The following is a 24,752-nucleotide window of genomic DNA, read 5'->3' on the forward strand; positions in this document are numbered from 1 at the left end:
GAGGTTTGGTAGGTGAGTTGCGGGGATCATTAATCAAAGACGGTTCTGCATTGGAAACCGTCAGCTATTATGTTCACACACGGATTTTGGCTATTATGTTCACACACGGATTTTGCTGCGGGAATCGTGTGTAATTCAAACTACAGTACTCGTAAATTCCGGCGACCGGCGTGTGTACTGTCGCCGTCGATCTAGATTCTATCCACCAATAAATACTACCTTGCTCACGTCGTCTCGCGTGCATTCTCATCTACATCCTCCCCTGCTAGTCCTCTCTCTCTCTCTCTCAAATCTCTGCCATGGCACCACCGGTCTGCCCACGCGCCGACAAGGAGTCGCCGCCGCCCGAGGACGCTCACTCAAATAGCAGCGACGAGGACCCCTACAAGCCGCCGGACGAGGTTGCGTCGGACCCCCCAACTTTGGATTGGTTTGGGGCCAGTACAATCTTTGTCTGTGGAAGTCGCTATCACTGGCTGAGAAAGCCAGGCAAGTGGTGTTCAAGAAGGAGATGGCGGAGGAGGAAGCCATGTACCAGGTGCCCTGTGAAGCCCGTGATGCCTCCGGGAAAAAGGAGGCGGCAGAGCTTTGGGGGCGGGCGCGTCATCATGCCGAGGAGGTGTACGAAGACGGGTACTTCGCGAGGAAGGTCATAGGTGTTGGGCGCCTCGTTGCTGCGTGGAGGTGGGCCGATAAGCTCCAGCGTGCCACCAACGAGGAGTTCTGGTGGGCGCCCAACGAAATGGCAAGATCGCCACATGTGTCCGCCAGCAAGAGGCAGATCGGTACGTCAAGCGCTGCGAGGCAGAGGAGGCGGAGTACTACCTCCGCACTGGGAAGACACCGCACACCAGGGTGCTGCTAGCGAGGGGCTACCGGAATACTGGCCTCGGGAGGGAGTGTTTGTTTTAGTATTGTTCGTTCTCAATTTTATGCATTGTTCCTAGTAGTTAAGTATCATCATGTATATGTGATGATATTCTATGATGAACTAATGAATAGTTAATATATATATATATTATGAATTCCATTTTCTATTTGTTTTTGTATAAAAATTTGAATCTAGCTGTTATCATCCACATATACAGAATGGAAAGCATATATATACACATTGAAACAGAATATATAAGAATGGAAAACAGAGTACACACATTGAAAGAGAGCAATAAACAGACCAACACTATGATTGTTGTGAATACATAGCTATCCACGTCGAAACGACTTTTTAAAATAAAACGCGTCCACCAGACCATGACCAGTAGCCCTTGCCTACTGTAGCTCTTGGCTCTGCCTGAACTCATGCAGGCGTTCGTCTAAGTGGTCGACACGCTTGCGGTACATCTGGAGCGCGATCTCGAGCTCCAAGTTGGCTATTTCATCGGAGATCAGCAGCTCGAGGATGCGACGGCCATGTTCCTCTACTACGCCCAGGTGGACACCTGGGCCAAGGAGGCGGTCGAGCCTACGGACCAGCGCATTGGCATCCAGCGGGCCGCGGACAAGGCGAACGGCGGCACCCATGCGAACGGATTGGCGGGCATTCGGTGCAAGTACGGCGCGGCCGGCCTCTGGTGCAAGTACGGCGCTGAGGGCCTCTGCCCACTCTTGGCGATGAATGGGGGTACTGACAGGACATGTACCCAGCTGTGACACCGTGTTGATAGCGGGCAAGCAATGATGGATCCGCTCTTGCTGTGCGGTGCGCCGCGCCTGTCGGTGTCAAAACCGGCGGATCTCGGGTAGGGGGTCCCGAACTGTGCGTCTAAGGCGGATGGTAACAGGAGGCAGGGGACACGATGTTTACCTAGGTTCAGGCCCTCTTGATGGAGGTAATACCCTACGTCCTGCTTGATTGTTCTTGATAATATGAGTAATACAAGAGTTGATCTACCACGAGATCAAAGAGGCTCAACCCTAGAAGTTAGCCTATGGTATGATTGTTGTTCTTCGTCCTACGGACTAAACCCTCCGGTTTATATAGACACCGGAGGGGGCTAGGGTTACACAGAGTCGGTTACAAGGAAGGATATCTACATATCTGTATTGTCAAGCTTGCCTTCCACGCCAAGGAGAGTCCCATCCGGACACGGGAGGAAGTCTTCAATATTGTATCTTCATAGTCCAACAGTCCGGCCAAAGGATATAGTCCGGCTGTCCGGATACCCCCTAATCTAGGACTCCCTCAGTAGCCCCTGAACCAGGCTTCAATGACGATGAGTCCGGCGCGCAGATTGTCTTCGGCATTGCAAGGCGGGTTCCTCCTCCGAATACTTCATAGAAGATTTTGAACACGAGGATCGTGTTCGGCTCTGCAAAACGAGTTCCACATACCACCGTAGAGAGAATAATATTTCCACAAATCTAATCTACTGACGTACCCCGTAGTGTGACATCACACCACAGCCAGGTCTTTATTCGAATCGTTTTTCATAACCCATCTCAGCGTGTTTCGCGAGGCGGTTTCCTTGGCACGTCTTGTCGAAGCAGAGATCGTGTCCCCTTTATCATGGGATTCTCATCAATACGGACGTGGGTAACCCAACCGTGCCTATGGGTAGGACTCCCAGATCTTAGGCAAGTCCCAAACGGCCACGAGGAGGACGCTTGATATTCACCCTCTTTATAAATGGGACAAGGCTTTTTCCTCTCGATTTTAATCGAATCCGCCTCCTGCCTCGAGTTCCAACACCCAAAGCTCAGGTTTAGGCACTTCGGACCTTCAACTATGTCCGGATCCAACCTTCAAGGTCGGTGGATGCCTTCCTCCGTCATGAAGGAGGACATCAAGAAGTTGAGAGAGGCCAGATTTCTGACTGCCGAAATTTTGCATCGGCTACCTGCCTAAGGACAAGTCGTCCCTACTCCCAAACCCAACGAGAGCGTCGTGTTCGTCTCCCACTTCCTCCGAGGACTAGGCCTCGCTCTGGATCCCTTTGTTAGGGGTCTTATGTTCTATTATGGGCTAGATTTTCACGATCTGGCCCCGGATTCCCTTCTTCAGATTTTGTCATTTATTGTCGTATGTGAGGCCTTCCTCCGCATTACCCCTCACTTCGGCCTGTGTCTCAAGACCTTTGATGTGAAGTCGAAGATGATCGAGGGGCAGCACGCAGCGTGCGGAGGCGCTTCAATAAGCAAAATCGCTAATGCTCCATGGCCTGAGGGTAGCTTCCCAGAGGTGTCCGGATTGTGGCAGCGGGAGTGGTTCAACATCACAGCTCCCCGAAGTGCCAAGTGGGTAGCTGCCCCCACCTTTCGCTTAGGCCCCCCACCATAACTGATGTCATGGATCAGCAGGGGGCTGAGCTGGGGTCCAGCCAAGGATGTGCCAATACTGCAAAGCCGTATCCGAGATCTCTTTGAGAGAGATTTCACTCTGGTTATGGTAGTGCAAGTTATGCTAGTTCATCGAGTCCAGCCATGCAAACACCGTCCCTTCTGTATGTGGGAGTTCAACCTGGAGGGACCGCGAGCTATCCAACACCTCCTCGGCATGACACCCGAGGAGATGTACAAATTGTTCTTCAGACCACAAATAATGTGTTCAGACATCACTAAGGATGCAGGACTGAGCTGCAATCGCCTGGATACCCAAGTAAGTAGCCCCGCATCCGAACACACTGTTCGTTTATTTATCGTAACGTCGCCCTAAAAAAGCCACTCTTTGACCAGGATTGGATAGCGAAGGCAAAGTTGATCAGGTGTCCGGCCCGCCTCCCTGAGACCTCACCAAATCCCGTGCTAACCAGGATGCTAGAGATCGCGCCTTATCAAGCGCCCTTAGGAGAAGATAAAGGGGGGGAACAAGGAGGCTAGCGCCTCTGTGAAGGAGGTTAGCCGGGGAGGAGGGACTGAAACTTCCTCTCCCCAGGGAATGAAGAGGACCACCTCCGAGGACCCGGAGACAATGGTCTCCAAACGGGGGAAGAAATCTTCGCTGGAGGGTCCTGCCCCGGGGGCTACCCCGGCCGCACTATGCCCTCAAGGGGATCAACCCTCCACCGAGCTATAAGTTAATGGGTACTTAATAATGAAAATACCTCGCTTTACTTCTGAGGAAAATAACCGAAGCGTTTATCTTGCACTTCAGATCTTAGCCCTTCTCAGCAGAGCTCGTCTTCAGGGGATCTTCTTCCAGAGATGATGGAGAGCGAAATGCCTCCCCCTGCCATACCGCCTCATGAGGCGGGCGACCACAAGGTGTCGTCGTGGAGGGTTTCTCCTGATCCGGCAAGGCCAGAAGGCAATCCTATGGCCACCCGAAGTCCTCAGTATCCGGCTCTCGAAGAGAGCAATCGAAAGAGTCCGACACCGTCTGGTGTGCGGTTGGACGTACTAAGGGATCTGCTAGAGCGAGCGGCTATCTCAGAAGAGAACCGCACGTTGATGCGTATGGTGATTGAAAGGATTTCGTCCGCCGAAAGCGGGTTGCATGAAGCCTTTATGAGTCTACTGACGGGTTTTGAGGTACGTGAAATGATGTACATTTTTTATAGCACCGCACATTTTTAGATGTGCCCTGTGTAGATAGTAGCCCCTAAGACTCTGGGTGTTGTCGAAGACGACGGCGCACAGAGGATCATAGTCCCAGAAATAATCGTGCCGCCTTAATATGCAGGTGGCGGAGGGTCCGGTGGCCAGCCAGACTGATGAGTTTGCCGAGCTAAAGCGGCAGCTTGATGTGGCAGATGCCGACATCGTACTTGTCAACAAGGGGCTTGATGAGGCACAGGGTATGTGATTCCTCCGGCGACACATGGAAGAGGAGCATGATGCCAATATCTATAACATGTGTGTGAATGCAGATGGAGCTGCGACCATGGAGAACCTTCAGGCGGAACTTGCCCGAGCCAAAGAACAAGCCAGGAAAAGCGATGCAGCTACCCTAAAGGCAGTTAAGGAGCTGAAGGCCGAACGGGCTGCTCACTGCCAAAGCAAGGAGGAGATAGCCAGGATGGCTATGGAATTGAAGAATGCCGCTGACCGTTACGAGCTTCTTGAAAAGGAAGATTGAGCGAAGAGGACAAACCTGGAGAAGGCCATGATGGCGACCAAAGACACCCGCTCTGCAATGAGAGCGATGATGGAGGAGCTGCGTCAAGCCGGGAATATCGTGGCTGGGAAGCCCTTTATGCTGCGGATGAATTTCGGAGATCCTAGGTACGCCCCTTTGGACCGGCTGTGGAGTTCTGTGGACGCATATTTGGACTTAGCGGCGAGTGCTGCCGATGCGGCCGAATACTTCCGAGATAAAAAAGATCGCGAAGTGGAAAAGCTGTTCTGGTCACAATTTAATGTTCCAGAGCGTCCGCTTCCATTGACTGATCGGTTGGCCGAATGGGTCGAGCTGAATAGGTTGTCCGGACTCGCCATGAGGTCTGTTGTGGATCATCTGTGGCCGGAAAGGCCAAAGCCGAACAGTTATTTTAGTTTGGTGCAACAGTTCCTTGGTGCAGTGCCGCACATCAACGCGGTGAAGAGGTCGGCGTGCGTAGAGGGTGCGCGGATGGCCCTTGCCTGTGTGAAGACATACTGGGCGGAGATGGAGGCCACCGCCATTGCAGCCCAAGATTCGGACGAGAGCCGAGTACCAGTCGAGCACTACTTTCGAGAAGTTCTCCAGGGTGCTCGTTCAATAGAAGCGCAATGCTCAAAGAATATTATGTTCTAATGACATGTATTCCCATTGAGAAACAATGTTTTACTGAATTGTAAAGGATATTTTATACTTGTGCCTGAAAGAATTATAATACATCCTGTGCGGCTTTTTATGTATATATGTATATAACCTGAAATATGGCAGTCGTCGGCTTCAGCCCCCACACATATAATGCGGGGGTGCTCGCAGAAGACGCATGTTCACACTTGATCCTACGTCTTGGTCCATTAAGGAGGTGATAGCGCAGCAAACTAGGCAATCGGACTATAATGCTTTAACACTTTCACTTAGCCAGAGGAGTTTGACAGTGGGGCTACTATATAGCCCCTGGTGGCTCCGCGCTCATCCGAATTCGGGGCGCGTACATGCCTGGCCGGGAAACGGCCCTTCGTTAAGGCGGAGGAATCCCGAAGATTCCGCTAGGTCATCGAGTGGTTGACCAGTCTCACGCTATATCATGACAGTCAGTTTTCGGCTTTCTCTACTGAGGTGCTCGTCCGGATGAACCAAGGCACAATCGTAGTAGTTCTCCTGGTGCCGCCTTAGCCGATAGAGCGGAACGTAAGGCAGCAAAACACAGGAGCCGAGCAAACCCAACATTTGACTAAAGACATGATTCAGAGCTGATGCATATAAGGCCAAACTCGCGATGCCGAACACTCCCTAAGGTACTCGGTCTTTATGATGTAAACCGGGCTAAATAGTGCCCTTTGTAATAAGCCCCTGGTGTCCAGGTACGTGCAATATTCTGACGTGGCCACATGCCAATACGTCAGCATCCTTCTCAATTGTACTGAGAATCCGGGGGATGTGTATCAACAAGAGATAGTAAAAAAGGTTAACGCAGGGTCTTAATCTAAAAAGAATCCTTGGAGCGGGTCCCTGCTGCACGTCTGCACCTGTCTCTCCGTTGTGCCGTATCCTGGACGGGTGTAGCATGATGGTCATCTGTAAAAGAGAGGAACTTAGCTGAAAAGTTGTCGTGGAAAAGGTAGGTTCTACTAAATAAACAATGTACAGTTCAAGATGAGTAAAGTTGAGCCTAATTGTCACTTGTTTACATGCGTTGAGCCCCTTGTATTGTTATAGGGGTATAGCCATCAAACCTGTATCAATTATATATAGCTACACCGGACTCGTCTAACTGCGTCCGTGGTCTTAACGACCTGTCAGATGCTCTAGTTGGTGAGGCCGTTTAGTGTGTGGCTGCCAAGGCAGCCGCACGGTCTTTCGCGCGCAAGGAGCGCTCAATATTTCCATTTACTATAATGATGCCACGTGGACCGGGCATCTTAAGCATGAGGGAAGCGTAATGCGGTATTGCGTTAAAGCGAGCGAAAGCTTCGCGTCCGAGTAGTGCTTGATAGCCACTTTGGAACAGAGCGATGTGGAAGGTTAACTTTTCGCTGCGGAAGTTATCGGGAAAGCCGAATATAACCTCTAGTAGCAGGGAGCCCATGCAATGGGCTTCTGGGTCTGGCATTACTCCTTTGAAGGTAGTATTGCTATGGCTGATTTTTGTTGGGTCTATCCCCATTTTGCGGACTGTGTCCTGATATATCAGGTTTAAACTACTGCCGCCGTCCATCAGGACTCGTGTGAAGTGGTATCCGTCAATTATCGGGTCTAACACCAAGGCAGCCCATCCTGCATGCCGTATACTTGCCGAGTAATCCCGCTGGTCAAAGGTGATCGGTTGGGACGACCAGTGGCAGAACTCCGCGGTGATAGGCCCTGGGGCATGTGTCTCTAGGAGTGCCGCTTTGTTTCTCCCCTTCATCACGTGTAACATGTTTACTGTTTTGACTTCCAGTGGGAATTTCTTCTGTTTCCCAGTGCTTTGCTTGCGAGGCTCGTCCTCGTATTCGCTTGGTGTATCCTGCCCCTTGTGTTCGGCGTTGAGCTTGCCGGACTAGTTGAAGACCCAACATTATCTATGGGTATGATTTGCAGGTTTATTGGGGGTGCTGTGGATCTAACATATTTTGTCCTGAATCTTGTTTAGGCTGGACAGTTCGTCTCTGTTGCCTTTGGAGGGAAGCTTTTGCTGACCTGGCCGAGAGCTTCTGAATCCGGCATTTACCGCCGTGCTCTTCGGGCTGTCTTCCTTATTCCGGCGATTGTTTTTGCTGCATCGTGGCTTCCCGTTTCCGTCTCTAACTTTGGATGTAATTGGGTCGCTGGTGCTACATCGAGCAAAAGCGGGTCATCAGGCTTGTTAATGTTGCCATTGTTCTTAGCTTTTCTTGGCCGAGGTGTCTGGCCAGCCATTCGTCTCGAACGCTGTGCTTGAAAGCTGCTAAGGCTTCGGCGTCCGGATAGTCGACTATTTGGTTCTTTTTAGTGAGAAACCTGTTCCAAAGCTTTCGGGCCGACTCTCCGGGCTGTTGAGTTATGTGACTTAAATCATCTACATCCGGTGGTCGGACATAGGTCCCTTGAAAATTTGCCCGAAAAGCGTCCTCGAGCTCTTCCCAGCTTCCAATGGAGTTTTCGAGGAGGCTTTTAAGCCAGTGCCGAGCTGATCCTTTGAGCTTGAGGGGTAAGTACTTGATGGCATGGAGATCGTCTCCTCGAGCCATGTGGATATGGAGGATGTAGTTCTCAATCCAGACCCTAGGGTTTGTCGTTCCGTCGTATGCCTCTATGTTTACGGGTTTGAATCCCTCTGGAAATCAATGGTCCAGCACCTCATCGGTGAAACATAGGGGGTGTGCGGCACCCCTGTATTTGGGTGTACCATGGTGTTCGGATTTTTGTTGTGTTGCATTGCTTGCTGGAGCGCGCTTGCTTGGCCCATAGATGGATCTGGTTGCGCCGTCCTTTTGATGTGCGTCCTCACGTGGATCAGTTACTGGCTTGTGTGCGGCATCATTTGCCGCTCTATGTTGGCCACGAGGTCGTCTATCCGACCGGATGGCTGTTTTGTTTTTTGATTGCGGGGGCTCTAAGGCCTCATCATCGAATTCAGCTAGCAGCTTTCGCTTCGGGTAGCTCTTTGTGTGGCGACTGCCGCCATACTTTGCTGCACTGTTGAGTACTTTACTCCATCTAATTCTAAGTATGTCTTGTGCAGCCCCGAGCCTTTGCTTCTGCTTTTTCAGACTCCTCGCAGTGGCAACAAGCCTTGGATGGGGATTCTGTTGCTCTAGGTGCCTGTCCGGTGTGATGTCATCCGGACTGCTATCTTTGCCAGAGACGGGTTGTTCGGTTTGATTCTCCGTGTTGCCGTGGTCGGACAGTGGTCCAATGCCATGTTCGTCGTCCGCTGGCTCACCCTGCTCTATCGCTGGGTCTATATGATTGTTGTTTCTGCCGAGGCGGGATTTGGAGCGGCGCTTATGCCGCCGCTTTGACTGCTTCTCGAGGGATCGATCCTTCGCTGCGTCCTTCCGTTCCTCGTCGTCGTTTTCTTTGGGTGTGTCCACCATGTATACATCATACGATGAAGTGGGCAGTGGCTCCTGTTCGTCTCCTGCATCGTCGTCCATACCGTCGACGTCTTCGGAGTCGAAGTCGAGCATGTCGGTCAAATCATCGACAGTGGCTACTAAGTGGGTGGTGGGTGGGCGGCGAATTTCTTCGTCATCCGCATCCCAATCCTGCCGGACAAAGTTCGGCTAGGACTCTCCTGACAAGGAGAGAGATTTTAATGAATTTAGTATGTCGCCGAAGGGTGAGTGCTGAAAGATATCCGCGGAGGTGAACTCCATGATCGGTGCCCAGTCGGATTCGATTGGCACATGCGCAGGCGGTTTGGAGTCCGTGGCCGGGGAAGAGTCCGGCAGTTCGGCGTCACGGCTCCCGTGAAGGGTAAGGTCGGTATTTGGCTCGATCGCCGCTGAAGATGCGGCCTCCGTGATGGGGTCTATCCACCCATCCTTGGATGGCGCCATGGGCTCCGAATTGAGGGTCGGAACGATCGCCGTTGCGATCTCCCGAACACTCACTACAAAAAAATACACTTCCGTGATGATACATGTTTGTCACAGTAGGTCGCGTTTTCTGTCATGCATGTACATCCATGACAAATTTATGACAGAATCAAGATAGTCATACCTGTGCTGTCGTAGAAGTGTTCCATGACATTGCCAAAATTATCATCACGGAAGTGTCCACTTCCATGATGATAAATCGCGCGTCACAGAAGTGCTATCATCAAGGGTGACCGACATGTGGCATCCACCGTTACGGAACTCCGTTAAGCTATCGGATCGGATTTTGGATCCGATAACCCGTTAACAGCCACGACCAATGCCGATTTTCCACGTGTAAAATTCTCATTGGCTGACGGATCCACGCGTCAGCTCCACGTTGGCACAGGTGTCACTCATCCAACGGTCGAGATGGGCCTATGATATGTTGACACGTGGACTGGCCCAAAAGTGGCCCACAAATATTAAATGGGCCATCCCAACCGAAGGCCCATAAGATTTAGCGGACCATTATGGGCCGGCCCAGCTAAAGGCCCACAAAATTTAGCGGACCATAATGGGCCGGCCCAGCTACAGGCCCACACGATTTTGCAGACCATAATGGGCCGGCCCAGCTAAAGGCCCACAAGATTTTGCGGACCACAATGGGCCGGCCCAGCTAAAGGCCCACAAGATTCTACCGACCATAATGGGCCGGCCCAGCTAAAGGCCCAACATTCTCTGTCAAATCGGCCCGTCAACGGCCTGTCCTAAACTTGTCATCAACGCGGCCCATGGTCACTTCTGGCTCGTTAACAGTCCGCTAAGTAATTGGACTGAATTACGGCCCGGTGTATTCCCGGCCTGTTAAAGGTTCGGCTTCATTTGGGCCCATTTACAGGCCATCAAAACTTTCGGCCCATAAACGACCGTGAAGGATTTGGGTCATATTCGGCCATGTCTGACATTCGGCCTGTTAGAGGCCCACTATAGCTTTGGGGCACTTTCGGCATGTTGTCATTTTCGGCCTGTTAACGCCGGACGTAAACCATGGGCCATATGTGGCCCAACGTCATATCGGGCCCACTAACGGCCCATATAAAAATGACGATAATCTAGCCCGACCGAAGTTCCGGCCTGTTAAAGGCCCATGTATTAGGTCGGCGCATTTACGGCCCATCCGAATTTCGGCCTGTTAAAGTCCAGTGGGTTATTTGGCACAATCAGGGCCCAATCTCACTTTTGGTCTATTAAAGGCCCATGTATTTTAGGGGCTCGAGATATTTACACCTGTAAACAGCCTATTTTTACTAAGGGCCCAAATTATGTTAAGGCATGTTAAAGGCCCACTATGGGCAGAGGCCTACCAGAAAAATATGAAAGCTTATGCTGATTTAGGCCCAGATATTTTTAGTGGGCTACATACCAATTTCGGCCTATAATCATTTTTAGCCCAATTGGAATGGGCCCGACGAATGTTGGCATGTTGGGCTCCTACGAAGCTTTCGGCTGAATACATTACTAAGATAAACCTACACTATACAAAAATAGTGTCGTAATTACTGCAGCCTGAGGCAGCATCATAAATGTTGTATCACAAAAAAATAAATTCCAACCATACAACAAAAGGCCTGTTGGCATAAAGTTTACAGTCATTCCAGATAAAAGCACCATCAGATGTATAGAAGCACAAATCATTTGACTTGAGTGCTAATGTTTCAGGTTGTAGAATCTGATGGAGTAGCATGATCTCCACCTTTTTTCTACCATTGCTCTTGAACAACGAAGCGAATGTCTGATAGTCTGGTTTCAAAACCATTCATATCTTGACGACATTTCTCAACCACTATTCTTGTTTCCGAAACAATGTCCATTAGGGATTGGACTTGTGCCTGGAGCATAGATATATCACTCTGTCTAGCAGGAAGATTTTGTTCAGTAGGCAATTTGGACGAGGTTACCTTGACAACCAACCCAGAATTATTTAGGAAGGTGCTTTTTGCACTGTTAGTGGAGAGATACTGACGCACTGCAGCAAGAGGTGACATTGTGCCTGTAGTAGCCTCGTCACCTTCAGGTGGTTGTGGTTGTTCAATCATTTGTTCCATAACTTCCTGAAAGTTTGAACTTGTAGATTAGTGTACCAGATAAGTTACTAATGAGATAAAAACAAACAAAGTAGGTTAAACGTTTATACATAACTTATTTTGGTGAACTACTGTAATACATTAGCATGTATTGTAGTTCCAACTACATAATAAAATCACTTTCGAAACATATGTCCATGTAGCATGCCTACTGTATTGTCTATTTCCTCACATTCGTTGACATCTAAGGATAAAGAGACATGGTTTAAAGTAGGATGAACATAGTATAACATCATTCATATCTTGGGCAAACAGATATAAAACAAACAGGCTATTTTATCATTGTGTGCGCACGTGAACATAACAACTAGATTACAGATCAAGACCAAAAGAATATCCTTCATATCTCTTAAACCATGTAAGGTGAAATGATACGTTAAGACAATTGTGAATAAAAGTGAACAGAGTAACTGACATTGGCTGCAAACTAAGTAGTTAAATGAACACATTACAGTACCAATTAGTTCAAGGCAGGAGACGTAAGGACTTACAACGGCGGCTTGAACTGGTGTGCTCATGCCCTTCATCTTGCTGGTGTGGCAATCCTTGAAGATTTGCACTGCATTCGGTTCAGGTTCTTTTTGGTCCGCACGGTATTTTCTCTGTATTTGGAACAAGTCAATATAGATACGATAATATGGCACAAAAAAGAAGGAAGTAGCAGCTATTTACAAGAGCCTCGCAATGTGCAATATAGCTACGAGATCCTGTGGTCTGTTGGAATTTCACTTTAGAATGGTTGGTTTTGTTCTTCAAATAGTTAGCCTAGAAGAAGATACACTTGTAAGGCACATACGTAAATACAAGTTCAATATGTGGTCTGATCAAATACATATAGCCTACCTGATACTTTGGATCAGACTAGTGTTTAACGAGGTCTATCCAGTCTTCATTTGTAATATATTCCACTGGAGATGTTTGGGCGATTTCATTGTTAGCCTTGCCTTCAAAGTGAGATTTTCTAAGGTGGTACTGATACTGTCGCAGAGCAGACTGAAAAACATGAGTGCATGCTTGTTTAGTTGCATCATCTTTCGGATCCAAGTTGAACCTCATCTATTGAGAAAAGAATGTGAGTCTTATTAGGAGGAAGCTAGAAAGTATGGGACAGAGCAAGACAATATTACTAATTGCGATGAATAACATTACTTACGGATAAATGGTCAAGGAAGGTGTTAAACTGGGTATTGTCTTTCTCATTCCTGTACTGGATCCACGTTGGGAGGATAGGTGCATGACACCTAATGGCAACGGCTGCCTCTGATACTAACTTGGCTGACTCTATAGCATCACGTGGCCTTTTTAAACCTGCCTCAAAATGGATCTCCATTCTTCCTCCTTTAGACTTTGTTAATCTGTCAAGCATTATCCCTGATGTCTGTTTCCGCTTGCGCCGTGGTGCCTCAAAGTGTTAGTGTACATTAAATTATGAGTGTACATATAAAGGAGCATGCACCTGCAACTTGACTCGGTCAGGTACCGTCTTGGTGTTGATGCTCATGAGGTTCATCTGATCTTGCCAATTCCTGTTGTGTCAGCAGTGCTTCAGAAGTAGTGTTAGGTGTGAAGGCAGCTTGGGAACTGGCCAGTTCCGGAGCAAGCGAACGAGTAACTGGTTGAGATGCTAGTATAGTTGAAGCGGATGCTGTAGCTTGTGGAGCAGGTGATACTGTGTTTGTAGATTTAGCCGGTGGACTTGGACCTTCTACTGAACTATAAGTACCAGCAGAATCTCGACGGCAGAACCTTTTCCGTTTCACCCGACGAGTAACAGCACTCCCTACTATATTATTTTCCTTGCTCTTTTTTGACTTTGCCATGTCAAGTTGTACCCACAACACAAAAGAATAAAATCACTCTTCAGAACTCATTGATGCATGATACAGACAAGCAATACTTTGATGTAAGACAACCGTATGAGGATGGAATATGTAAGAAAAACAGGACGACATGACATATTCACAGCTACGATGTGCAAACTAAGCAGAAGGATTTTCAAGAAAATAGAACTAATGCAAGCTAGACACCATATGAAAGATGCAACCAATATTACTCTGCCATGTTAAAAGTGTCTTGTCATAAGTGGCAATTCGAAAAATTAGAAGTAGTACAACATAGAAATCAATGCAAGATGCAACCACTATCAAACTGCCATGTTAAAAGCGTCCAATCATGAGTGACTGATGCGGGATACATAACAGCAGTACTTTGATGTAAGAACATGGTATGATAGATAGATGCAGTGTATTCTAGACACAGAAAGCCATGTCATATGCACATGTATAACATATAAACTCAGCAGGTGCAATTTAATCAAAATAGAAGAAATACAGGCTAGACAACATATGCAACATGAAACCAATTATCACACTGTCAACTTAGACCAAGCACCTGCGATGGTGGAGTACGGGAGATGAACTCATCATGTAGACTTGGGACTTCAACTTCATTAGCAGTAGCAGTGGAAAATCTAGAGAGTCTCTGTTTGCGTCGGTGCGGAGGACCACCAACATCCCCTAACTTACTCTTTTTCTTCCTATTTTCTGATATTGCCTTAGGAAGTCAAAACCACAAGAAGATGAATAAAATTAGCTCTACATAACTGGTTGATGCATGATATAGACGAACACTACTTTGATGTAAGGCAAGCACAGGATAGGAGGATGGAATATATAAAAAAAGACAGCATTTCATATTCACACGTATGATAGGAGGATGGAATATGTATGAAAACACAGTAAGCGGAAGGCATTTCAACAAAATTAGAAGAAATCAAAGCTAGGCACCATATGAACATGCAACCAATATCACTCTATGTAACACCCCAAGACCGATGTGCCAGGTGTCTTGCGGTTATTTGCTGCCGTTGCCATGTCATTCACTTGCATGTTGCATTTTATCATGTCATCATGTGCATTGCATCATCATGTTTTAAAAAAACTTGCATCCGTCCGGGTTCCCCAGTTCCGTCCGTTGTCCGTTCTGAGACCAGTCACACTTGCACGCGCCCGCAGCATGTCCGAAATATTATTATATAAGTGGCGAAAAATGTTCTCAGAATGGGATGAAAGTTGGCGTGTGGTCTTATTATAGTGTAGATAGACCGCCTGTCAAGTTTCATCGCATTCGGAGTTCATTTGACGCCCCAACGTTTAACTATAGCGGAAATATAGCCGGTCAAACGTCGGACGTTTTCGGTCTTCGGAAACCGTGCCGGGCTGCATCTCTCCCCTTGTCGGTGTAAAACCGGCGGATCTCGGGTAGGGGGTCCCGAACTGTGCGTCTAGGCCGGATGGTAACAGGAGACAGGGAACACTTTGTTTTACCCAGGTTCGGGCCCTCTCGATGGAGGTAATACCCTACTCCTGCTTGATTAATATTGATGATATGGGTAGTACAAGAGTAGATCTACCACGAGATCAAGGAGGCTAAACCCTAGAAGCTAGCCTATGGTATGATTGTTGTGTATGGAGTTGATTGCCTACGAACTACAACCCTCCGGTTTATATAGACACCGGATAGGGTTAGGGTTACATAAAGTCGGTTACAATGGTAGGAGATCTTGAATATCCGCATTGCCAAGCTTGCCTTCCACGCCAAGGAAAGTCCCATCCGGACACGGGACGAAGTCTTCAATCTTGTATCTTCATAGTCCAGGAGTCCGTCTGAAGGTATAGTCCGGCTACCCGAACACCCCCTAACCCAGGACTCCCTCAGTAGCCCCTGAACCAGGCTTCAATGACGACGAGTCCGGCGCACAAATTGTCTTCGTCATTGCAAGCCGGGTTCCTCCTCCAATTCCTTCATAGAAGATTGTAAACACCAAGAGTAGTGTCCGATTCTGCAAAATAAGCTTCCACATATTGCCATAGAGAGAATAATATTAACACAAATCAAATCTGCTGACGTATTCCGCAGTGCGTTATCACACTACGGCCAAGTCCTTTACTCAAATCGTTTTTACTTTTCCACCTCAGCATGTTTTGCGAGGCGGTTTCCTTGGCACGTCTTGTCAAAGTAGAGATCGTGTACCCCCTTTATGGGATTCTCATCAATACGGATGTGGGTAATCCAACCGCGCCACTTATCACAGCGCTTGGGAGGCAAGCGAGTTTTACTAGGCAGGTGGGGACGCACAACCGCATCCGCCCATATAAGGGGATAAGGATCCACCTTTTTACCTATGCCTTCTTCCTCCTTTGCCCATCCATCTCCTGCGCACTCGAGCTACAGCGCCCTAGCCCGCACTTCCCACCTCAACCTTCTCCGGCAATGTCCGGAGCGGGAGGCAAGTGGAAGGTCTCCTCCATCACGGAGGGCGACGTCAAAAAGCTAAGGAAGGCCGGATACTTGTCCAAAGACATCACGCACCGGCTTCCCGAGGAGGGGCAGCTTCTCCCCACCCCAAGGCCCCATGAGAGGGTAGTATTCCTTCCCCACTTCCTCCGCGGACTGGGTTTTCCACTTCACCCATTCGTCCGGGGGCTCATGTTCTACTACGGCCTGGATTTTCATGATCTGGCCCCGAACTTCATCCTCAACATCTCGGCGTTTATCGTCGTGTGCGAGGCTTTCCTCCACGTCCGCCCCCTTTTCGGCCTCTGGCTCAAGACCTTCAACGTCAAGCCCAAGGTGGTGCGCGGCAGCTAGGCGGAGTGCGGAGGCGCCATGGCGGGCAAGATTGCCAACGTCCTGTGGTTCGAGGGCTCCTTCATAGACACCCTAAAGGGGTGGCAAGCCAGGTGGTTTTACATCACCGAGCCACGCGATCCGAACTGGATCGCACCCCCCGAGTTCCGATCCGGACCCCCCATGCGGCTTATGTCCTGGAAAGAGACGGGCCTGTCATGGCGCGACGAAAAAGAGGTGACCGGATTGCAAACATGAATCCAGTCCCTGGTGAACAAGCCAATCCGGCTTGTTAATGTAATCTAGGTTATGCTCGTCCGCCGGATCCTCCCGTGCCAACAACGGGATTTTAATCTGTGGGAGTTCGACCCGGCGCAGCACCAAACCCTTAGCAGGCTCTTCGACATGACGTACGAAGATGCCTGGAAGGTGCTATTCAAGGGCGCCAAGGCTCCCGTATCCGCTTCCGAGGACCGCGGATACAGCTCGCAGCGTCACGCTGGCGAGGTAAGCTATCTTCACCTTTTTCAGGATGTTAAGCTTTTTTCATAGTTTGACTCTATGCGGGATCTAAACTCCCTTGCCTTTGACAGGCTTGGCGGGCGATATCCGGACCGATTAACTGTCCGGCTTCACTGCCCGAAGACCCAGCCCCAGCTCTACTAGTGAAGCTGCTGGCCTCGGCGCCTTATGTGGTGCTGGAAAAGAAGGCCAAGAAGAAGAAGACCACGGGTACTCGAAAGAGTGCCCGTAACGTGGTGGGGTCGGACTCGTCATTTGACGAGTCTGAGACGCCCTCCTCCCGCGAAAACGACGAGGAGGAAGAAGAAAACTCTCCCCCTCCAGCCGGGGGAGGAAAGAAGAGGAAGGCCACCCAGTAGGGGGGCCGAAGGGTCCAAGAAGAGGAAAACCCCTCCGCCGTACTACGCCCCCGACGCCGACGAGGACGAAGAGGAGTGTCCAGACAGGGCCAGGCGTCCGGCGAAATCGTAAGTGTTCGGATACCAAACTAACTCATGATATTCCTTTTGTTGCACAATTTTCCCTAATGTCGAATATAACTATGCAGCCCGCCCAGGGCCGAACTCAATGAGTCATCGAGCGGCTCCCTGGATTTATCGGACGTGAACTCAGTTCCGCCCGCTGTCTCCCCCTGCACTGCGGACGATGCCGAAGTGGCATCGCGACAAGCTCCGGGGCAAGAGGAGGTGGTCCTGGAGGAGCCGCAAGGCAACCTCCCGGACTCCAGGAGTAAAGGGGACGAGGCCCCCCAGGGCTCCAAGTCCGGCTTTGAGCCGGACACCGTGCCGGAATCTTCAACAATTCTAGACCGCGGCAGGCGAACTCCTTCCAAGAGGAGCAAGCCTTCTGAGCCGGTAGCTTCCGTCCAACCAGAGGCACCGGACAATCTACTGGAGGTGCTTGAAGGCGCCTCCATCGACGAGGAGCACCGTACTATTATGAGTACGGTGATCCAGAAGGTTCAGTCCGCCAAGAGCGGACTGGCTGAAGCTTGCGCTAGCCTTCTAACAGGCTTCAAGGTAAGTAAAAATATATAAAAATAGTACCGCATAGACAGTAGCCCCTGATGCTCTGTTTGGCGTTCGGAAAGAAAAGCCGAATAGAGGATCTAGTAAATTTCGCAGGAGTCTAACAATAAAGAGTCAATATGCGTGTGCAGGCTTCGCTGCTATCCACCGCTGCACTGACTGCGGAGGTGGGTGTCCTGAAACAGGACCTCAAGCGGACCGAGCAAGAGCTCGGCCTTTCCAAGCGGCAGCTCGAGGAAAAAGAAGGTAGGAAATACCTTACAAAAAAAGTGCCTATAGAGAGGCGTGATTGCAAAAAATAACAGGATTGCACTGCTTATTATAGGGGCCACGACTGAGGTGGCGACCCTCAAGCAGGCGCTGTCCGAGGCCGAAAAGAAAACGGCCGCGGAGCGCATCGAGCGAGAGAAACTTGGGGTTCAGGTCGGCGAGGTGCAGCAAGAGCTTCAGGCTCTCATGAAAAAACATGAGAGTTTGGAGCTTGAGTCAAAGACCCAAGCGTCCGAGCTCACAGTGGCCCTTGAGACTGCCAAGTCTGCCAAGGCCGAAGCACAAAAGGCCCTCCGAGAATTGGAGGAGGTGAAGAAGATAGCAGCGGGTAAGGCATTCTTTATGCAAAGCAGAAATATAAAAGTAAACTACTTATTACTTACCCGAATCCGGAGTTCTTCAGGGGCATTCGCAGATCTTCCCCGCAGCGTATCCGCCGCCGCCGCATTCTACCGAGCTGAAGAGGGCAGCTCGACGGAGAAGGTGTTCTGGTCTCAGTATGCTGAGGCCGGACACCCTGTGCCCTTGAGCGACCAGCTGAAACAGCTGGTTGAGCTCCACAAGGCGGCCGAACAGGCCATGAAGGGCTTCATAGTTCGGCTGTGGCCCGGAGAGGCCCTGCCTGGGAGCTACTTCGGGCTGGTGCGGCGGCTGGTGGAGGCCTGTCCAAGGCTCGAGGTCATCAAGCGCTCCGTCTGCATGGAAGGTGCCCGTTGGGCCCTTGCCCATGCAAAGGTGCACTGGGGTAAGCTGGATGGTGAGAAGCTTGTGAAGGACGGGCCGCCGCCGGGGAAGGAGCATCGCAAGCCCGAGAACTATTACAAGGATGTTCTTGCGGGTGCCCGCCTTGTGGCGAATGAATGCACCAAGGATGTAATTTTTGAATAAACTCGCTCGTTTTTATCCTATGCGCTGAAAACTTGTTCATAGGCGCTTTAAGCAATGCTTGTTGAATTTAAAATATTATTTTCTATGCGGCCGTTTATCAAAAATTGAGAGATGGCCAGTCGTCGGCTTCTACCCCCATGCCACTAGTGCTGGGGTGTTCGGGATAAACCTGAGCGCTCTTTTTCCCATAGTTGGGTCCTTCGAGGGAGGCGCTCAACACAGCGAACCAGGCAATCGCACTATAATGCTTGAACACTCTCACTTAGCCATAGAACTTTATAATTTTAAATTTCGGCGAAGCCCCGAGTTCGGAAGACCGAGTTCGGGGCGCTATCCACGCCTTGGCCGGGGTTATCCAGCTCCTCGCTTGAAGCGGCATAAGTCTTTAGGGACTCGAAAAACCTCTCGAACAGCGACCGGTCTCTCGCCTCATCATGACAGTCAGTTTTAGGTTTCTCCACTGAGGTGCTTAACCCAGCTCAACCGGGGCACAATTGTAGAGGTTCTCCTAGTGCTACCTTAGCCGATATAGCGGAACGTAAGGCACCAAAACATAGGAGCCGGGAAAACCCAACTATTGACCCAAATCATGATTCGGAGCCGATGCATATAGTGCTATAAGTTCGGGGTACCGCACTTGCGAAAGTGTACGGACTTCTCACACCATATTAAAGGGTACTGAAGCCCCTGGCGTACTTGCCGTTGTTGGAAATATGCCGTAGAGGCAATAATAAATTGATTATTGTTATATTTCCTTGTTCATGATAATCGTTTATTATCCATGCTAGAATTGTATTGATAGGAAACTCAGATACATGTGTGGATACATAGACAACACCATGTCCCTAGTAAGCCTCTAGTTGACTAGCTCGTTAATCGATAGATGGTTACGGTTTCCTGACCATGGACATTGGATGTCGTTGATAACGGGATCACATCATTAGGAGAATGATGTGATGGACAAGACCCAATCCTAAGCCTAGCACAAGATCATGTAGTTCGTATGCTAAAGCTTTTCTAATGTCAAGTATCATTTCCTTAGACCATGAGATTGTGCAACTCCCGGATACCGTAGGAGTGCTTTGGGTGTGCCAAACGTCACAACGTAACTGGGTGGCTATAAAGGTACACTACGGGTATCTCTGAAAGTGTCTGTTGGGTTGGCACGAATCGAGATTGGGATTTTGTCACTCCGTGTAAACGGAGAGGTATCTCTGGGCCCACTCGATAGGACATCATCATAATGTGGACAATGTGACCAAGGGGTTGATCACGGGATGATGTGTTACGGAACGAGTAAAGAGACTTGCCGGTAACGAGATTGAACAAGGTATCGGTATACCGATGATCGAATCTCGGGCAAGTACCATACCGCTAGACAAAGGGAATTGTATACGGGATTGATTGAGTCCTTGACATCGTGGTTCATCCGATGAGATCATCGTGGAACATGTGGGAGCCAACATGGGTATCCAGATCCCGCTGTTGGTTATTGACCGGAGAACATCTCGGTCATGACTACATGTCTCCCGAACCCGTAGGGTCTACACACTTAAGGTTCGATGACGCTAGGGTTATAAAGGAAGTTTGTATGTGGTTATCGAATGTTGTTCGGAGTCCCGGATGAGATCCCGGACGTCACGAGGAGTTCCGGAATGGTCCGGAGGTAAAGATTTATATATAGGAAGTCCTGTTTCGGCCATCGGGACAAGTTTCGGGGTCATCGGTATTGTACCGGGACCACCGGAAGGGTCCCGGGGGCCCACCGGGTGGGGCCACCTGCCCCGGGGGGCCACATGGGCTGTAGGGGGTGCGCCTTGGCCTACATGGGCCAAGGGCACCAGCCCCTAGAGGCCCATGCGCCAAGATATAGGAAAAAGGGGAGAGTCCTAAAGGGGGAAGGCACCTCCGAGGTGCCTTGGGGAGGATGGACTCCTCCCCCCCCCTCTTAGCCGCACCCCTTCCTTGGAGGAAGGGGCAAGGCTGCGCCTCCCCCCTCTCCCCTGCCCCTATATATAGTGGAGGGGAGGGAGGGCATCCATACCTGAGCCCTTGGCGCCTCCCTCCCTCCCGTGACACCTCCTCCTCTCCCGTAGGTGCTTAGCGAAGCCCTGCAGGATTGCCACGCTCCTCCATCACCACCACGCCGTTGTGCTGCTGCTGGATGGAGTCTTCCTCAACCTCTCCCTCTCTCCTTGCTGGATCAAGGCGTGGGAGACATCGTCGAGCTATACGTCTGTTGAACGCGGAGGTGACGTCCGTTCGGCACTAGGATCATCGGTGATCTGAATCACGACGAGTACGACTCCATCAACCCCGTTCACTTGAACGCTTCCGCTTAGCGATCTACAAGGGTATGTAGATGCACTCTCCTTCCCCTCGTTGCTAGTCTCTCCATAGATAGATCTTGGTGACACGTAGGAAAATTTTGAATTTCTGCTACGTTCCCCAACAGTGGCATCATGAGCTAGGTCTATTGCGTAGATTCTTTGCACGAGTAGAACACAAAGTAGTTGTGGGCATCGATATTGTTCAATATGCTTGCCGTTACTAGTATTATCTTGATTCGGCGGCATCGTGGGATGAAGCGGCCCGGACCAACCTTACACGTACGCTTACGTGAGACCGGTTCCACCGACAAACATGCACTAGTTGCATAAGGTGGCTGGTGGGTGTCTTTCTCTCCCACTTTAGTCGGATCGGATTCGATGAAAAGGGTCCTTATGAAGGGTAAATAGCAATTGGCATATCACGTTGTGGTTCATGCGTAGGTAAGAAACGTTCTTGCTAGAAACCCATAGCAGCCACGTAAAACATGCAAACAACAATTAGAGGACGTCTAACTTGTTTTTGCAGGGTATGCTTTGTGATGTGATATGGCCAACAAGAATGTGATGAATGATATGCGATGTATGAGATTGATCATGTTCTTGTAATAGGATTCACGACTTGCATGTCGATGAGTATGACAACCGGCAGGAGCCATAGGAGTTGTCTTTATTTATTGTATGACCTGCGTGTCATTGAACAACGCCATGTAATTACTTTACTTTATTGCTAACCGGTAGCCATAGTAGTAGAAGTAGTCGTTGGCGTGACAACTTCATGAAGACACGATGATGGAGATCATGATGATGGAGATCATGGTGTCATGCCGGTGACGATGATGATCATGGAGCCCCAAAGATGAAGATCAAAAGGAGCAAAATGATATTGGCCATATCATGTTTATACATCTTATTTGCTTAGAACGACGATAGTAAATAAGATGATCCCTTACAACAATTTCAAGAAGTGTTCTCCCCTAACTGTGCACCGTTGCGATAGTTCGTGTTTCGAAGCACCACGTGATGATCGGTTGTTAGATTCTAACGTTCACATACAACGGGTGTAAGACAGATTTACACACGCGAAACACTTAGGGTTAACTTGACGAGCCTAGCATGTACAGACATGGCCTCGGAACACGGAGACCGAAAGGTCGAACATGAGTCGTATAGAAGATACGATCAACATGAAGATGTTCACCGATGATGACTAGTCCGTCTCACGTGATGATCGGACACGGCCTAGTTTGACTCGGATCATGTAATCACTTAGATGACTAGAGGGATGTCTATCTGAGTGGGAGTTCATAAGATGAACTTAATTATCCTAAACATAGTCATAAGGTTTTTGCAAATTATGTCGTAGCTCACGCTATAGTTCTACTGTTTAGATATGTTCCTAGAGAAAAATCAGTTGAAAGTTGATAGTAGCAATTATGCGGACTAGGTCCGTAAACTGAGGATTGTCCTCATTGCTTCATAGAAGGCTTATGTCCTTAATGCACCGCTCAGTGTGCCGAACCTCGAACGTTGTCTGTGGTTGTTGCGAACATCTGACATACACGTTTTGATAACTACGTGATAGTTCAGTTAAACGGTTTAGAGTTGAGGCACCAAAGACGTTTTTGAAACATCGCGAAACATATGAGATGTTTTGAGGGCTGAAATTGGGATTTCAGGCTTGTGCCCATGTCAAGAGGTATAAGACCTCCGATGACTTTCTTAACCTGCAAACTAAGGAGAAAAGCTCAATTGTTGAGCTTGTGCTCAGATTGTCTGAGTACAACAATCATTTGAATCGAGTGGGAGTTGATCTTCCAGATAAGACAGTGATGGTTCTCCAAAGTCATTGCCACCAAGCTGTTAGAGCTTCGTGATGAACTATAACATATCAGGGATAGATATGATGATCCTTGAGGTATTCGCGATGTTTGACACCGCGAAAGTAGAAATCAAGAAGGAGCATCAATTGTTGATGGTTGGTGAAACCACTAGTTTCAAGAACAGCAAGGGCAAGAAGGGATACTTCATGAAACGGCAAATCAGCTGCTGCTCTAGTGAAGAAACCCAAGGTAAAACCCAAACCCGAGACTAAGTGCTTCTGTAATAAGGGGAACAACCACTAGAGCAGAATTACCCTAGATACTTGGTAGATAAGAAGGCTGGCAAGGTTGATAGAAGTATATTGGATATACATTGTGTTAATGTGTACTTTGCTAGTACTCCTAGTAGCACCAGGGTATTAGATACCGGTTCGGTTGCTAAGTGTTAGTAACTCGAAACAAAAGGCTACGGAATAAACGGAGACTAGCTAAAGGTGAGCTGACAATATGTGTTGGAAGTTTTTTCCAAGCTTGATATGATCAAGCATCGCACGCTCCCTCTACCAAAGAGATTGGTGTTAAACCTAAATAATTGTTATTTGGTGTTTGCGTTGAGCATAGACATGATTGGATTACGTCTATCGCAATACGGTTATTCATTTAAGGAGAATAATGGTTACTCTGTTTATTTGAATAATACCTTCAATGGTCTTACACCTAAAATGAATGGTTTATTAAATCTCGATTGTAGTGATACACATGTTCATGCCAAAAGATAGTAATGATAGTACCACCTACTTGTGGCACTGCAACGTAAGTCATATCGGTATAAAACGCATGAAGAAGCTCCATATTGATGGATCTTTGGGCTCACTCGTTTTTGAAAAGTTTGAGACATGCGAACCATGTCTATTGGTGTATATGCATGAAGAAACTCCATGCAAATGGACCGTTTTGACTCACTTGATTTTGAATCACTTGGGACATGCAAATCATACCACATGGGCAAGATGACTGAAAAGCCTCGTTTTTAGTAAGATGGAACAAGATAGCAACTTGTTGGAAGTAACACATTTTGATGTGTGCAGTCCAATGAGTGCTAAGGCATGCAGTGAATATCATTATGTTCTTACTTCACAGATGATTCAAGTAGATGTTGAGTATATTTACTTGATGAATCACGAGTCTGAATTATTGAAAGGTTCAAGTAATTTCAGTGTGAAGTTGAAAGATCGTCGTGACAAGAGGATAAAAGATCTATGATATGATCATAGAGATGAATATCTGAATCACGAGTTTGGCACAGAATTAAGACATTGTGGAAATTGTTTCACAACTGATACAGCCTGGAACACCATAATGTGATGGTGTGTCCAAACGTCATAGTTGCACCCTATTGGATATGGTGCATACCATGATGTCTCTTATCGAGTTACCACTATCGTTCATGGGTTAGGCATTAGAGACAACCACATTCACTTTAAATAGGGCACCACATAATTTCGTTGAGACGACACCGTATGAACTATGGTTTGGAGAAACCTA

This window comes from Triticum aestivum, chromosome 3A (assembly GCF_018294505.1).
Source record: "Triticum aestivum cultivar Chinese Spring chromosome 3A, IWGSC CS RefSeq v2.1, whole genome shotgun sequence".
NCBI classification, from domain to species: domain Eukaryota; kingdom Viridiplantae; phylum Streptophyta; class Magnoliopsida; order Poales; family Poaceae; genus Triticum; species Triticum aestivum.